Genomic DNA, 18,675 nt, shown 5'->3' with positions numbered 1-18,675 from the left:
GGTTGGTAATAGTTTAAAACTTTTCTTGCATTTCATTCAAGCTTCCACTTCCTGTTGAGTAAATCCCTTCACGCTGTTGAAATGACTGATTAGCAGACTTTCAAGAGATACTTTATTGTTGCGTTCAAATCTACTGTGTCTTCAAACATTATTAGTTTGCTACCTGTTTTCATGGATCTTTATAATGAAACAATCCACTATGCTGGATGACTTTGTGTTCAGACCCAATATGCACATTATGTAGCTTACTCCAGTTCTCATATGACCTTTGTTTAGTAAAACCACAATATTGCAAAGAAATTGTATCCTCTGCAGGTATATTATCAGTTTTACAAATCTGTATTGTTACCTACTTTTTCACTTTGCAAAAGATTGAAAGGTTATTGGATAGCCATATTCTGTCTTTCATACCCTATCACATCTTTCTTGTCTCAGATTATGAATTCTTTGCAGTCAAACAATCCTTTCAGTTTTTTCACAGGATTTCAAAGTAGTCTCACGGAAGAAATTTATTTTCACCGAGGTTTTCATTAATAATAGACTCAAGTAAGGTCAACATTCTGAAATAAACAAGACTGTGGAGCTATAAGTCTACACTGTGCCAAGGTGTAAGCTACTCCCCTGGTAATAGAGTAACAGCCGTGTTAGTCTGTATTCGCAAAAAGAAAGGGAGTACTTGTGGCACCTTAGAGACTAACCAATTTATTTGAGCATAAGCTTTCATGAGCTACAGCTCACTTCATTGGATGCATACTGTGGAAAGTGTAGAAGATTTTTTATATACACAAAGCATGAAAAATTACCTCCCCTCACCCCACTCTCCTGCTGGTAATAGCTTATCTAAAGTGATCACTCTCCTTACAATGTGTATGATAATCAAGTTGGGCCATTTCCAGCACAAATCCAGGTTTTCTCACACACACCCCCCCCCCCACACACACACACAAACCCACTCTCCTGCTGGTAATAGCTTATCTAAAGTGACCACTCTCCTTACAATGTGTATGATAATCAAGGTGGGCCATTTCCAGCACAAATCCAGGGTTTAACAAGAACGTCTGGGGGGGGGGGGGTAGGAAAAAAACAAGGGGAAATAGGTTACCTTGCATAATGACTTAGCCACCCACAGTCTCTATTCAAGCCTAAGTTAATTGTATCCAATTTGCAAATGAATTCCAATTCAACAGTTTCTCGCTGGAGTCTGGATTTGAAGTTTTTTTGTTGTAATATCGCAACTTTCATGTCTGTAATCGCGTGACCAGAGAGATTGAAGTGTTCTCCGACTGGTTTATGAATGTTATAATTCTTGACATCTGATTTGTGTCCATTTACTCTTTTACGTAGAGACTGTCCAGTTTGACCAATGTACATGGCAGAGGGGCATTGCTGGCACATGATGGCATATATCACATTGGTGGATGTGCAGGTGAACGAACCTCTGATAGTGTGGCTGATGTTATTAGGCCCTGTGATGGTGTCCCCTGAATAGATATGTGGGCACAATTGGCAACGGGTTTTGTTGCAAGGATAGGTTCCTGGGTTAGTGGTTCTGTTGTGTGGTATGTGGTTGCGGGTGAGCATTTGCTTCAGGTTGGGGGGCTGTCTGTAGGCAAGGACTGGCCTGTCTCCCAAGATTTGTGAGAATGTTGGGTCATCCTTCAGGATAGGTTGTAGATCCTTAATAATGCGTTGGAGGGGTTTTAGTTGGGGGCTGAAGGTGACGGCTAGTGGCGTTCTGTTATTTTCTTTGTTAGGCCTGTCCTGTAGTAGGTGACTTCTTGAACTCTTCTGGCTCTATCAATCTGTTTCTTCACTTCCGCAGGTGGGTATTGTAGTTGTAAGAATGCTTGATAGAGATCTTGTAGGTGTTTGTCTCTGTCTGAGGGGTTGGAGCAAATGCGGTTGTATCATAGAATCATAGAATATCAGGATTGGAAGGGACCTCAGGAGATCATCTAGTCCAACCCCCTGCTCAAAGCAGGGCCAATCCCCAATTTTTGCCCCAGATCCCTAAATGGCCCCCTCAAGGATTGAACTCACAACCCTGGGTTTAGCAGGCCAATGCTCAAACCACTGAGCTATCCCTCCCCCCATCGCAGAGCTTGGCTGTAGACGATGGATCGTGTGGTGTGGTCAGGGTGAAAGCTGGAGGCATGTAGGTATGAATAGTGGTCAGTAGGTTTCCGGTATAGGGTGGTGTTTATGTGACCATCGTTTATTAGCACTGTAGTGTCCAGGAAGTGGATCTCTTGTGTGGACTGGACCAGGCTGAGGTTGATGGTGGGATGGAAATTGTTGAAATCATGGTGGAATTCCTCAAGGGCTTCTTTTCCATGGGTCCAGACGATGACGATGTCATCAATATAGCGCAAGTAGAGTAGGGGCGTTAGGGGACAAGAGCTGAGGAAGCGTTGTTCTAAGTCAGCCATAAAAATGTTGGCATACTGTGGGGCCATGCGGGTACCCATAGCAGTGCCGCTATTCTGAAGGTATACATTGTCCCCAAATGTGAAATAGTTATGGGTAAGGACAAAGTCACAAAGTTCAGCCACCAGGTTAGCCGTGACATTATCGGGGATAGTGTTCTTGACGGCTCGTAGTCCATCTTTGTGTGGAATGTTGGTGTAGAGGGCTTCTATATCCATAGTGGCCAGGATGGTGTTATCAGGAAGATCACCAATGGATTGTAGTTTCCTCAGGAAGTCAGTGGTGTCTCGAAGGTAGCTGGGAGTGCTGGTAGCGTAGAGCCTGAGGAGGGAGTCTACATAGCCAGACAATCCTGCTGTCAGGGTGCCAATGCCTGAGATGATGGGGCGCCCAGGATTTCCAGGTTTATGGATCTTGGGTAGTAGATAGAATATCCCAGGTCGGGGTTCCAGGGGTGTGTCTGTGCGGATTTGATCTTCTGCTTTTTCAGGGAGTTTCTTGAGCAAATGCTGTAGTTTCTTTTGGTAATTCTCAGTGGGATCAGAGGGTAATGGCTTGTAGAAAGTGGTGTTGGAGAGCTGCCGAGCAGCCTCTTGTTCATATTCCGACCTATTCATGATGACAACAGCACCTCCTTTGTCAGCCTTTTTGATTATGATGTCAGAGTTGTTTCTGAGGCTGTGGATGGCATTGTGTTCCACACGGCTGAGGTTATGGGGCAAGTGGTGCTGCTTTTCCACAATTTCAGCCCGTGCACGTCGGCGGAAGCACTCTATGTAGACTGCTGTTTCAACCTTCAGGAGGAGTCCACCTAGAATCCTTCTTTCTGTAGTGTTGGTAGGGAGTCTCTGTGGATTAGTATGTTGTTCAGAGGTATGTTGGAAATATTCCTTGAGTCAGAGACGTCGAAAATAGGATTCTAGGTCACCACAGAACTGTATCATGTTCGTGGGGGTGGAGGGGCAGAAGGAGAGGCCCCGAGATAGGACAGCTGCTTCTGCTGGGCTGAGAGTATAGTTGGATAGGTTAACAATATTGCTGGGTGGGTTGAGGGAACCATTGCTGTGGCCCCTTGTGGCTTGTAGTAGTTTAGAAAGTTTAGTGTGCTTTTTCTTTTGTAGAGAAGCAAAGTGTGTGTTGTAAATAGCTTGTCTAGTTTTAGTAAAGTCCAGCCACGAGGAAGTTTGTGTGGAAGGTTGGTTTTTTATGAGAGTATCCATTTTTGAGAGCTCATTCTTAATCTTTCCCTGTTTGCTGTAGAGGATGTTGATCAGGTGGTTCCGCAGTTTCTCTGAGAGCGTGTGGCACAAGCTGTCAGCATAGTCTGTGTGGTATGTAGATTGTAATGGATTTTTTACCTTCAGTCCTTTTGGTACGATGTCCTTCTGTTTGCATTTGGAAAGGAAGATGATGTCTGTCTGTATCTGTACAACATAACATTCATAAACCAGTCGGAGAACACTTCAATCTCTCTGGTCACGCGATTACAGACATGAAAGTTGCGATATTACAACAAAAAAACTTCAAATCCAGACGCCAGCGAGAAACTGTTGAATTGAAATTCATTTGCAAATTGGATACAATTAACTTAGGCTTGAATAGAGACTGTGGGTGGCTAAGTCATTATGCAAGGTAACCTATTTCCCCTTGTTTTTTCCTACCCCCCCCCCAGACGTTCTTGTTAAACCCTGGATTTGTGCTGGAAATGGCCCACCTTGATTATCATACTCATTGTAAGGAGAGTGGTCACTTTAGATAAGCTATTACCAGCAGGAGAGTGGGGTGAGGGGAGGTAATTTTTCATGCTTTGTGTGTATAAAAAGATCTTCTACACTTTCCACAGTATGCATCTGATGAAGTGAGCTGTAGCTCATGAAAGCTTATGCTCAAATAAATTGGTTAGTCTCTAAGGTGCCACAAGTACTCCTTTTCTTTTTCCCCTGGTAATGTCCCTCAGGCATGTTTAATACTAACATATAGGTTCTTCCTATATTCAAGCACAACTTGTCTCTTGTTACAATCAAACCTTATATTATAACATGCAAAATACAGGAAGAAATAAAGTGTTGAAAAAGTAGTGTTAAATAGCTAATTTGTAAAAGTAGAAAAGTGACAAATTGTAAAGTCACATATACAAATTACAGGCCAGATTCTGTAACTCTTTTTCACATGGAATAAAACCTTACTCTTCAAATAGATCCCTGAAGTCAATAACTATACTCAGGGAGTAAGGTACTATTCAACATGAATGCGTGTGTCTGAATCTAACCAGCTAATAATAATCCAATGAAATAAAAAAAATCACATATTTACAGATGTACTCTTTTAAACTATAATTATTTTTCTCCGTCATGCCATAGTTAGGAATATGCAGCTGAGCAATAATTATATTCATTTTTTTTCATGATTACTGAGGTCCCTGATTGACAGCTTTAACAAGTGGAGTTCCCTAAGCAAAGAATAGGAACAGCTCAGACAATGAGTGCAAGCTGCCCTGCACTGCTCCTGCCCTGACATAGTTCAGCTCACACAACTCATTCATTCTTTGACTTCTCTGCTGAGATACCAACCAGGAGGACAAATTAGTTCCAACTGTGCTGGTGTCTTGATACTTACCCACAGCTGTCTGGACTGAGACCACTGGAAAGAGCTATTGGAAGATAACAGCTTTTAGTCCCTACCAGCCAGGATTGGATTGCTACTTGTAATCCAGAAACATCTAGTCCCTGCTTCTATTTTCTGACCAGTTGGCGGCATTAATAGATTCCACATTCATCACTGTAGAAGCTTCTTGCATTTATTCACTTTCTGCAGTGGAGTGGCATTGATCCATTGAGCATAATTTTAGAGACACTGGATATGCTTTCTGCTCTCATAATAAAACTGATGCAGTGGCATCATTGCATGAAAGTGTAGGGTTAGAGAACCCTGTGCTACAGGATGAGCTGCCAGGTGCCAGAATCAGTGCTGACTGAAGTTGAGGGTATGGAAAATAATACCTTTCTAGTACAGGTTGCTTTCTATATCTCCTGGAAATCATGGAACATACCTCACTGTCCTCTGCACTGCCCATCTTGCTCTGATACCAACTCATCTGTGGCCAGGATCCTGCTCTCTCACCCTTCCATGGCTATATATGACTTAAAAAGGCACCAAAGCGAGGACAGGATGGGGAGAGGTCAAACAGAGTACTGTACAACACATCTTGTGGACTATAGAACTGTTCTCCTTACCAGCCCTATCTACAGATGCTTAGAGGGGCATTACTGGTGCTGGATGTGTTAAGATTGAGCTGGGAGTAGTGCTGGAAAGTAACCAATAGATCTCTTACTATTAGTATCCACTGGCCAAAACTCCAGGAGTTGCTGTGCTTAGACACACAAACACAGCCGCTGGACCGTAATAGCAGGTCCAACACCACTCTTCCCCCAGCCCTGCAGGACTCTCCTGCACAGAACCCATTTCCTAGGTCTTTTTGCAACAGAGAGGATTTCAACTGAACCGGGGGGGGGGTGACATTTTAGTGATGAATTCGAATGGAGAAATGTTCAGGTTTGCCCTTTCTAGACGATAATCCTCTTGGAAATTTGACCAGTATTCATCCTTGCCGTGGGCAGGTGACAGTGTCAATAATGACATATGGCATCATGTCATCAAAGTCAAACAAACTTCACTCCGCACTTGTCGACAATCTTCAGGCTTTAGTCAGTATAATTTCAGCCTGTGTACATTCCAGCTGTTTCATATTGTAAAGGTTTATCCTTTATTAACTACAGTGGGAGAAACGTTCCCTTTTCAGGCAATCTGCCAGGTATAGCTATGTCATGTAATAAATATAGTGTAGTCTCTGAGAACCATTCATTTACAATGCAGAGCAGATGTGTAAAAATACACCAAAAGGACGGTGACAAAACAGTAAAAACAAAAGACATTTGCAATTAAGGGTGAATTACTCTGAAATTGCTGCTCCCTACACGATGCTTCTCTGAGTCTCCCCACACTGCGTGACACTTTTCTTCAAAATAACTGCAACCAGCCGGATGATATCCCTTTCTTCCTTTCCCTCACCTATTTAACATTTTGCTCGGGGATGCTCTGTCCCCAACACCACGTTCTTAGAGCTAACCTTTAATACATAAGGTTCTGTGAATATAGGACTTGATATACTTCTCACTTACAGCAGTGTAAATCCAAATGAACTACACTGAGAAGCCAAAAGAAAAGAAGTACTTGTGGCACCTTAGAGACTAACCAAATTATCTGAGCATAAGCTTCCATGAGCTACAGCTCACTTCATCGGATGCATACTGTGGAAAGTTTAGACGATCTTATTATATACACACAAAGCATGAAAAAATACCTCCTCCCACCCCACTCTCCTGCTGGTAATAGCTTATCTAAAGTGATCACTCTCCTTACAATGTGTATGATAATCAAGGTGGGCCATTTCCAGCACAAATCCAGGGTTTAACAAGAACGTCGGGGGGGAGGGTAGGAAAAAACAAGGGAAAATAGGCTACCTTGCACAATGACTAAGCCACTTCCAGTCTCTATTCAAGCCTAAGTTAATTGTATCCAATTTGCAAATGAATTCCAATTCAGCAGTTTCTCGCTGGAGTCTGGATTTGAAGTTTTTTTGTTGTAAAATAGCGACTTTCATGTCTGTAATCGCGTGACCAGAGAGATTGAAGTGTTCTCCGACTGGTTTATGAATGTTATAATTCTTGACATCTGATTTGTGTCCATTTACTCTTTTACGTAGAGACTGTCCAGTTTGACCAATGTACATGGCATTGCTGGCACATGATGGCATATATCACATTGGTGGATGTGCAGGTGAACGAGCCTCTGATAGTGTGGCTGATGTTATTAGGCCCTGTGATGGTGTCCCCTGAATAGATATGTGGGCACAGTTGGCAACGGGTTTTGTTGCAAGGATAGGTTCCTGGGTTAGTGGTTCCGTTGTGTGGTATGTGGTTGCTGGTGAGTATTTGCTTCAGGTTGGGGGGCTGTCTGTAGGCAAGGACTGGCCTGTCTCCCAAGATTTGGGAAGCCAATGAAGTAACTGCACTGAGGCCAAGGGTGAAAAAAACAGTGTTACAGGTGAATCAGGGTGAATAAGTACTGTTTGCAGAACATAAGTAAATAAGCCTGATTGCAGTGATAACTGAGAGCAGAAGGTGGGTCAGAAGGCAGCTAGACAGATATAACTGGGGATAGCTAGATTGGAAAACCTAGATGGAAAGATTGAACAGGGGGAGTTGGACTTGTCTGTGAGAAGCTGTGGTTACAGAACAAGCTGCACTCTACCCCTTTTCGTCTCTCTCCAAAGTGACAGGCATGGCTTCCTCTCTCACGGTTCAACCACTCTTGTATTGGATCTCTGGGCTGCAGCCTGCCCCTTCTCCCCCATTTATCAACCATGTTAACATGACAGGCCCAAATGCATTTGGCCCCTGTAAGCACTTTATCCCCAGGGACGTGGAGCTGATTAAAATGCCTTTCCCCAAGGATGCTTGGTATTCCTTCTGATAAAACGATGGCAACAATAAGGTGTTGTTTCCTGTTGGTTTCCGTCTTACAGCCCCCTTTGGTTTAATCCCATGCATTCAGGCAGGATAATAGCACAGGTAACTAGAAAGGCATATAATAGTTATAAAAACCACACAACTCCCTTACTCTCCACAGAAGCATTCATTGATAATCATTGATTTAGGATTAAAAAGGAGTTAGGATCCAATTCTGCAACATTTTAGAACTACTGAACATGAAAATGAAGCCACTACTGTACCTAAGAATGATTAAAATACAATATCATCACTGGTTCAGTTTGTATAAAACTACATTGTAGCTTTACTTCTGTATTATTGTCTTTTTTTTTTTTTAATACACCTATCAGGTAGGAACTATGTACAGTGTCTAGCACAATGGGCCCCCTGGATCCTAACCGAGGCAACTAGACACTATCAAAATGCACATCATGATAGCATTCCAGCCTTTAGACTTGGTTAGCAACCTTGGAGGGGCTTCACTACTATTCTGCAGCCTTGGAGAAGGAAACTTTCTCCTCCAGTTTCACCCAAAGAGTTCCCAGAGGGCAGAATTTAAGTCTCAGTGTTTGCTTTTATTAGCATAGCTTTCAGTATAAGACACATGCTTATCTGAACACTGATGCCTTTGCTGTTTGAGAGTAATTGACATCCTAGTAGTTAGCTGTTTCTATCATTAGCTGAATTATATTCACTTAAAAATAAAGTGCAAGTTCAATACAAATTTGCATTGTATTTTGTGTACAGCACAGAGATTCCATTGTTTGTGCTCGTGGGAATGTATTGATATTTTAGGTTCTATTTCTCTTTAAAGACTGGTTGTGAATACTTGATATTTGGGGGGGGTTAAGTTTGCATTTTGAATAATTTGCAATATTTTGAAATCAAAATAACTGCATTAACATATCAAGTTGATTTTAAACAAACAATGATACAGAAAATGTCATGGAAAATAGTGGAAGAAATATAAATGAGGGTACTTGTAACACCTATGATATACAAATTCTATTTGACTAAGAATCCTCTGCTACAAAATGCACTCAAAAATGTATCCTAGATTCTTGTCTAGTAATGGCATGCTTCTAGACAATGTTGATCTGATGGGGCAGGATAGATACATTCAGGTTCATCCTCTCATTCCCCATCCAGCCCTAATAGCCAATTTTCTGCCTTAAGAGACTGTCTCACAGTGTCTTCGAACTTCTTGCTTCACATCTTAATCTCAGAATAATTCAGAATAACTCCATTGAATTCAACTAAATTACTCCACTGGAAGTGAGACTGAAATTTTGCCTAATGAGTATAATTTTGCTTCACTTTTATTAGGTCACTTGAGTTCATGTGATTTTTGTTGGTCCTTTATGATAGGATTCACTGGATTCTCAAATATAATACAGGCATAAATGAGAATGGAATCAAGCACACTGTATTTAACTGTATGCAAATTCCAGTTTAACATTTCAAATACTTTCCTAGCCTTTTTATATTTCATGTATGTCATTGTCAAAATGTAACAAAAGTTCAATCCCTGCAATGATCTAAATTTTCCATAGGGATAATTACCTTTTGCTATTTCAAGTTGTTATCAGCCAAGGAGATGGGAAAAAAAAGGTTATGCATATCCTGGGGGTTACATTCTTAAAAGGAGCAGAAAACTGAAGGGGAGATTTCTAAAGATACATTCATTTGTGCTCTGCTATCGGCAAAAGTGCAGGGTAGCTTCTAACAAATCAATGCAACCTAAAGCAAAATTCACACGTTGTCTGATATGACAAAAGTAAGCTGAACACCAGCCTTCAAGACCAGAGAGCTGGCAAAGCTAATAACACAATTTAGTCTTCTATTAACAATTGGTTGTGGCATAATATAGATGGTTCATTTTGAAGAAAAAAAATATTAAAACTCAAAATGCTTTGTAAAAAGAATTTACAATTGTTTTGTTCCTTATAGTTCACTCCTCTTAATCCTACCACTGGCCTCCTAACCTTGCCAACATCTCCTATTGTTACTTACCAGTTTGAACTACATAGACTACTAGTCATGTAGGTAGATAAAAGGCCATCAGTAGCTTCAGGTTAGGTTCCCTCTAGAAGGGAAGTGGAAACCTCAAATAGAGAGGTTTCAGAGTAGCAGCGGTGTTAGTCTGTATTCGCAAAAAGAAAAGGAGAACTTGTGGCACCTTAGAGACTAACAAATTTATTTGAGCATAAGCTTTCGTGACCTACAGCTCACTTCATTGGATGCATCAGATGAAGTAAGCTGTAGCTCACGAAAGCTTATGCTCAAATAAATTTGTTAGTCAAATAGAGAGGCCATTTGGAGATGATACTGTTGGCTTGTCTCTTTTGCCAATAGCAGAGCACAAATTAACAAATCAGTGCTAGCCAGACCATTAATAATGTTCAAAGGTCAGAGCCCAGCTACAAGCCTTCAGGAACAACGACATTATTACTCTCTCACACTTCCTTTTCTCATTCCAAACAGGCTGTGACATAACTACAATGCAAAGACAACAAAATCAGCAAAGTCAGTGTCTCTCACAGGAATTTTCATTCTTCACCCTTCTCGGCTCAGTCAAGTTGAATGTGAGAAGCGTGCTCTTTACAGCTAATTTAGATTCTTGCCTACTGTTGTTACTCCTACCGCATCTTGTCTGTAAGTATTCTTAGGTCAGTATTCTAATTTCCTACTGGAAAAAGTGACCGGTTTGCAAACATCTGTTCCTGGAAAAGCTTTTTCAGAGAACTGAATTTGGTGAAATGCCACCTTTAGGGAAGATATTTAATTTAATATATTGTTGATATAAATTTCACTGCAAAAATATTTTCTATGACCTTTTTCGTCCTCATAAAAAACACTGTTAGTTAGCAGTATAGTTTTAGTGATGACAAAGGGGCCGGATTCTCAACAGATGATTTCAATGGCACTATATCAGTTTATACCAGCTGATAATCTGGTTTTGGGGACTTTTGTTCCAGATCACAAGTATTTGGCAGGTTAGCCCAACCAGCTGTATCTTAAGGGCCAGTTAATTGGCTGGTGCAAATGGGCACTGATCCAGGAAATTCACCCACTTACATGAATTGTGGATCTGGCCCTAAATCTATTCCATAAAACATCTGCCTTCCTGCATCTAAAATTAACATTCTTCCCGCAAACACTATTAGACATCTTTTCTTATCCAAAATTAAAACTTGATTACATAAGTTTTATGTTTACAGTGAGACACTATTTATACAGCATATGGCTATCGTAGTGAAAAATATAAAAGTCATTGTAGTGGCACTAGTCACCTTTGGGCCAACCCGGCAGGTCCAAAGTAGCTCAGCAATATGATTTGGTGAGCCCACAGCATAATGACACTCATCCTAGACTCTCTTCATACCATCTTAATTCAGCAGCCCCCACTTCCTCCACAATTCCAACCAACCACCCCCTCCTCTTTCCTCACACCAGTCTTCCATCTTATCTGATATCCATTCCTTTCACACCCACATGAGTTGCTGGAATTGGCCCCAGGCAGTATTTTTTATGCAGTTCACAAATTCTGCATTAACTCCTCTCAATTTCCACAACTGTATATGTCTGTGAAATATAAACAAATGGATCATGTAAACTGGAGAGTCATGGTAGAATTTTATGGGAGGACCCTGATTGTGTCTGTGTATATCATTTTTTAGAAAGTATTGTAATATCTTGGCACTAAAAGCTATTCAAAATTCTAAAGTAACATTCTGCCTCGCTTTACTCCTCCTCCATCTCCTCTCCCTTTGTTTCTTCACTTGAGGTTTTCTTTCCTTCAACTGTATGTAGTACCTCTTTCCCTCCATCTATGTCAGTATCCATTTTCCTGCAATCTAACTATTCTCCCTTTACAACTTTCTCTTCTCCTTCTTCCCCCACCCCACCCTTTTTGCTCTCTTCTTCTTTTTGGATTATTCTTTCATTCTCTCCCTCTCTTCCCTAACTCCACTTTCGTCCACTTTCTGCCCGTTACATGTTCTCTCTCTTTCATATTCACTGATGCGCACCACAAAACTAGTGTCCTCAGTCATTCCCTATGTGACTACTGCCACTGGTTCCCCTGCATCACTCAAACACATTTCCGCTTGCCCTGATGCCCTTAGAGATTGTCATTGGACAACTCGTGCCCTTGCTCCCTCCCCCAGTCCTAGAAGGAGAACCACAGAGAGGATCCTTCACCCACTGTCCCTGAAGACATTATTCTCAGCAAATGGTATTGAGGAGGCGAACTGAACTGGGATCCCCTTGTTCTTGTTAGGAAATGGAGAATGGAGCATAGATCAGTTCTCCTATTCTACACCCGCAGACCGGCTTTGTGGTCCAATAATGGGATTATCAATTATGCATTTGTCCACTCTAACAGCCCAATCTGGACCTGGTGTTTTGGCTAAAACATAATAAAGCTATCTATCAAATACAGAAGGCATTTCCCTTGGATACCTGAGTGCCACAGCAGCACCCCAAGTAGAAATACAACTACAAAATGGAAATGCAGATTTTATTTCCTCCGTGATACAAATAACAATTTTATAGGGGGCTATGGATTGAATTAGTGACCTTCGGTGGGCAATGTTGCATCCTGGTATCAATACAGCTGGGCAAAATTTTTCAGATGAAACTTTTTGTTGCTGAAAAATACATATTCATGTTGGCTGAAACATTAAATTTGTGTCACTTAATTTTTGCAGTCAAAAAACTCCCACAATTTAAAAAGAGATGTTGTTTTGACATTTTGAAGAAACATTTTAATTTTTCAATTTGAAATGACATTTCATTTTGAATTTTATTTCAGTTTTATTAAAAAAACAAACCAGTTTTATTAAAAAAGGTTTAAAAACTCAAAAAGAAAAGATGATATTTTGTTTTGGGTTTAATTAAATGTTTCATTTGATCTACAATTAATTTTTTCAACTTCTGTGTCTAGAAGAAAGCTTCAAAAAAAAAAAAAACAGTTTTGTTTCCGGTTGACCCATTTTAGTATTCATGTCAATCTTTAGGTGCATTTTCCTTCTGCTTTGAATTATAACTAAATTATCAGGGTGTTTACAAATCTAAAGTGAATAATTTCTGTATACGTCATCCTTCTGCACTCCAACCCCCACCGCTGTTTGTCACTTCTACTTGTAGTGTCACACCTTATGTCTTATACTGTAAGCTCTTTTGGACAGAGACTGTCTTTTTGTCAAGAATTATAACATTATTATTATTATTATTATAACATTCAAAAACCAGTCGGAGAACACTTCAATCTCTCTGGTCACTCGATTACAGACTTAAAAGTGGCAATTCTTCAACAAAAAAACTTCAAAAATCAAAAACAGACTCCAATGAGAGACTACTGAAGTGGAATTAATTTGCAAACTGAATACAATTAACTTAGGCTTGAATAAAGACTGGGAGTGGATGGGTCATTACACAAAGTAAAACTATTTCCCCATGTTGCTGGAAATGGCCCACCTTGATTATCACTACAAAAGGCTTTTTTCCCCCAGCTCTCCTGCTGGTAATAGCTCATCTTAAGTGATCTCTCTCCTTACAGTGTGTATGATAACACCCATTTTTTCATGTTCTGTGAGTATATAAATCTCCTCACTGTATTTTCCACTGCATGCATCCGATGAAGTGAGATGTAGCTCACGAAAGCTTATGCTCAAATAAATTTGTTAGTCTCTAAGGTGCCACAAGTCCTCCTTTTCTTTTTGCGGATATAGACTAACACGGCTGCTACTCTGAAACTTGTCTTCTTGTGAAATTCCTAGCATGTTTTGAGTGCTATAAGATTATGAAAAATAATGATTTTAATCATAATTCCTGAAAACACTGATTAAAACTACAGCAATGAAGAATACAGACGCAACTGGAGGACAACAAAGAGACGTGGATGTCTGCTATCTAACAGCGGAAGAGCGAATCAGATGACAAAAATAAGGCTGGAAAACAATGTGTTCCCTCAGATTTCACTAAGTGAAATTACAGTTAAGATTAATGCTGTAGAGTGTTTTGAATATGAAAGTTCTATATAAGTATTAATTATCATTAATAAAAGGGATAAATACAGCATAAAGACACAATAGAATAACTAATGGGGAAAGTGAGATATTACAATGCAATACTGGGATCAAGGAGGAACAAGCTATAGAATGCCTAGTTACGATGACTATATTCAAATCAGTGGGACCTAATGAAATGAGCTCTAGAATACTCAGAAGTACTGGAATTACTGACAATGCTAAATGAGGTTCCAAAGCACTGAGACATCGTAGCTATTAAGATGTGAAAAAGAGGAGACCTTTACCAGGGGATTTCATCCTGGTATGTTGAAATTCAATACCTGATAAATTACTAGGTAGAATCTGGAATGCAGTTAATGTGGTCTCTCCTAAAGAAAAAGAAGATGATAAATAGAAATTAAAAGGTGCAACTGAAAGCCAGCATGAGGCTGTAGGCAGAGCACTAGGCTGAGAATCAGTCCAGGGTTCAGAACCAGAACCTGGATTCTATTCCTAGCCCTGCTAATGATCTGCTATGTGACACCGGACAAATCACTTCACTGCTCTTTGTCTTTGTTTCCTCGTTGTAGGACTTGTCTATTTAGATTGTGAGCTCTTTAAGGCTGGAGACTGTCTCTTATTATATGTTCCTACAGAGCCCAGCGCAATGGACCCTGAGCATAGTTGGGAGATTGAGGTCACACTGTAATACAAATGAATTTTATTTTAATTAAATAGACTCAATATTTTAAAAAAATGTTATAATAATTATATCATTTAAATGGCAAAAACAGCATGAACATTTAATACAAAATTATTAATTTATTAATTGTTTCTTTGCTCTATTTATTCAGTAAGAACCAAGGTCCAGATAGCTAAAAGGTATTTAGGTATTATTTACGCTCAGCATTTTGATGCTTAACTAATTTAGATGCCTAAATCTCATTTTCAAAAGAGAATTAGGTACATAGGTGTGCTTAAACACAGTCAACTGTCAAAGGGATTTTAGCTCCGAAGTGTGTAAATCCTTCTTTGAAAATGAGATTTAGGCGTCAAATTCAGTCAGGTGTTGCAACCCTGAACACAGCGATGCTTAAGTACTTTTTAAAATCTGGGCCCAAATCCTTAGCCCTGTGCAATGCCCACGTAACTGGGCTCTGCACTGGATAGCCTATAGGGAGAAAGGAGTGAGAAATTGCTCAAACACAGACTCTTCCTGCCAGGCTATTCCAGAGTTGTGACTTCATGTTTAGGGCTGCAGCAAACCCCATAGGTGAGAGGGAAAATTGCTGGTGGATCCCTGTAATCAATTAGCTACTAGCCCCTCTTCTCTCTCTCTAGTGCACCACCATGACTTGCCTGAAAGATCAGTATTGCCATTAGTTTATTGCCCCGTGGTTGGACAGTGATGTCATTAATGTAGGTTCACTTCTGCTTGAAGCAGCATTAATACCCATTAAGCTATCCTCTGCCCATAAACTTAAAGAACAATGGGAAGAGAAGCTACACTCCTCCTGCTCCCAAAAAACAGCTACAGCCCATGGAGTTCCAGAGAAAGTGCCTCTGTGGAGTCTCACAAAGGGAGTAGCATGCTGAAACCTCCCCCTCTACCCTCGCAAATTTTGCTTTCTTTTGCTGCATGCCAATTGCAGAAGCAGAGGAGAAAATATTGCTCTGTCAACTCAGAAATAACATAGTCCAGACTGCCTTGTTATAAGATGTTATATCACAGATAACAGCCATCAGTTTTAGTTCTGATGATGTACAGTGTGTCCAAAGATGTTGTATGTCTTAATTACCACACAACCTATCATGTTTGTTATGCCCACATATATATGGTATGTATATATAGTATGCTATATTACATATGCCATGTGATTTTTTTTAAAGAATGCACTGCACATTAGTTTGCACCTAGTTACAAGCCTTTTCTTTTGCAAGTGTGAAACCTGAAGGATTTGTCCATATTTCAGATATAATACAGATGCTGTCGCAAATATTTTATATAGAATGTGGGCACACTATCTTCCCAGCGAGCAGGCTGGGTGATTGTTTCACGACAAACAGTGAGTAGTATACATATTTGTGCCAGGCTGATCTATTGATCTGTTTAAAAAAACTCCTTACTATCAGGGCTTTTCCCCTTCCCTCTCTTGAACTTCTCCAGCTGAGCTGTAGCAGATTTGAATGGTGGTTGTGTTTTTTTTCTCTTTACCTACTTTTTTTTAATTCAAGATCTACTTTGTTTTTGCTACTTTATGTAGCAGACAGCTTGCTGTAAATAGATTTCACGTAATACCCATAGTAACTTGAGGCGTGTCTCAGGTAGAGTACTAAGAAGCACATTATTAAAATCCCAAATAAATTGAGACCCAACATCTAGCATGTCAGCAACGGCAATCCAACACAGAGTTCAAAAAAAAAATCTAAAATTACTCTTGGCATCCCCCACCAATACTTGTAATACAGGGAGAAGTACCATGAAGAGAAAGTACATTATCAGTTCTATTCAGCATAAGATTGAGATGGATGTACTGTACTTCCCAATACAAAACTGAATGGCAGTTTCATAAAACAAATCAGCCTAAATATAAATAGTAGCTGTCTATCTTTTCACTTAGTTCACAACATGGCAAATGAAAACCGTGTTCCCATCTGTCACAGTCCTGGATAAGTGCCCCTACTGGACACTCACCGGTTGTAATAATAATTGTGTTGCATCTTTAAGTCAGAGAACTGGATTGTGTTTGACAAACTGGGCCAGGACTGCAGCCTATAGGTATAAGTATTTGCTGAGTGAGGCACAGGCAGAAATTAAGGGTATAAAACAATCAGCCTACCTCCTGTAAAACAATAGCTTAAGCAGTTGGCACAAAGTTTTGAGGCCTGTGAACTTTGGCACGGATAAACGGCCCAACAGTCACCCTGAGGTTTGGGGAACTGGGAGAGGTGTGTTTAAGGGTGAAGTTTATACCAGGTAATCACAAGAACTTTGAACTGATACTACGCTTGGATATTTTAGGATAAAATTTTGGCAAATGCTCAAACGGGATCTTGTGTTAGCATCAAATTGACATATATGGCAATCGGTTGAGATCTTTAACATATTAACCTATAGGATAAGGGAACCCCAACATTAGTAGGGTGAGGAAATACAAATAAGGACGAGGGGAGAAACCCCTGCTGAGTATGCATTAGGTATAGTATCATCAGTGTTATGAAAGTTGTATCCCAGCCTGCATACTTGAGGAGGGAGAGATGTAGCCCCTGGACGGTGCCACAATGATGGCCACTGACGATGACTAGTGACTAACCTTTCAGGCTGTTCTGCAAGGGAGGGTGTGTGTATTTTGGTGTTCAGACGTATGTCCTGTATTATCTCTATCTACATTGCTGGGTTAGAGTGTTGGTAACTTTGTGAATTGTATCAATAAAACTATTACAAATACAGAAGTGTTCCTAAGTGTGAGTGTTGCACACCAGGGTTTCCAGCTGAACAGTAATTTTAAGAATACTGGGCCCAATCTTGGGACAAGAACCTATCGGAGTAACTGGGAATTCTTAAGTAATCTATATAATTAATGCACAAGCCATAGAATAGGCAACAGGACTATGCACTCAAAAGACTCCATAGGGAAAAACTGCAGTAGTAGAGTGTTAAGATGGCCATAGTATATTTTTCCATCTCTAATATTCTTTGAGTCTATTGTTCTAAATGTGTTTAATAGTGACACCAATAATCTTAGAAGCACAATACAATTAGGACTAAATGATTATCACTAAAGAAGTGATAGGTCAAAATATCAGGTCCAGCAGTGCTTTAGATAACAGTACATAATATTCCTTTTAAATACAGATATGTTTTCTTATTAGAATGGAATTTTCCTATTCATTTTCTGATAGCTTTGGTATGAGTGGGCCAGTACTGTTTTCTAAGTTACCAGACATGGAGAGCGTTTTCTTTTATTTTACAATGATTTCATTATGATTGTTATAGACCATCACTTACAAGAAAGCATATCTGGCCATTTGAGTTGCTAGCTCACAAATTACATAAATAGGCATAGTCTGTTAAGGAGGTGAGGAGGATGGAGACCTAAATGAAACATAACATACATTACTAAAAATGGATTTTGTGTGTGTGTGTTTGTGCTTCCATTTCATCATAGGGAAAAACATTCTCTCTCACAATGACTTTATGAAAGTTAAAAGGAAGTGTAACAAATAGCAATTTATCTATTGTGCTGTAAGGTAGTAGCAGCTGCTACATAAATTGGCCATTTCAGGAAATATTTTCATTTTTTAGAAGTGCCTTTTGTTCGTCTAAATAGGAAAACTCTGCCTTCCAACTCTGCCTTCCAGCCCTTTTGGCTTTTATATCTGTGGCTTTTCCCTTTAATCTCATCTGTATTGTAACCAGGACGTTGCTGGTCACTGGAGTAGAGCAAGTGTGATGAGAGGCAGAGGGTGTTAGCTGCTGCATCTCTGCTAATAAAACAGTATTAACCTTGTACCTGCATTTTCCAGGAATTCCATTCTCTCCATCATAATACCAAAGTAGCTATTTAAGTTGAGCAAGGCCCTGGTCCTCAGCTGTGCTATGGCTGCTTTGTGCCATGCTGCCACTGCAAAGCAGCCCTCTCCTCTCCCAGCTTCCTCCAATGGCAAGCCTCAGAGCCACTCCA

The 18,675-nt window shown here is 40.1% G+C and overlaps 1 long non-coding RNA gene across 1 annotated transcript in view; it reads left to right on the top strand.

Annotated features, from left to right (window-relative positions):
* Positions 1–18,675, top strand: part of LOC140895314 (uncharacterized) — a 57,417-nt gene that overhangs the window by 12,427 nt on the left and 26,315 nt on the right. The window contains exon 2 of the long non-coding RNA XR_012154166.1: positions 10,461–10,631. This is a non-coding gene — a long non-coding RNA (uncharacterized LOC140895314). The remainder of the gene's footprint in view (positions 1–10,460; positions 10,632–18,675) is intronic.

The sequence above is a fragment of the Lepidochelys kempii genome, chromosome 11, assembly GCF_965140285.1.
Source record: "Lepidochelys kempii isolate rLepKem1 chromosome 11, rLepKem1.hap1, whole genome shotgun sequence".
Lineage (NCBI taxonomy): Eukaryota > Metazoa > Chordata > Testudines > Cheloniidae > Lepidochelys > Lepidochelys kempii.
This window is presented reverse-complemented; position numbering and strand designations above follow the sequence as displayed.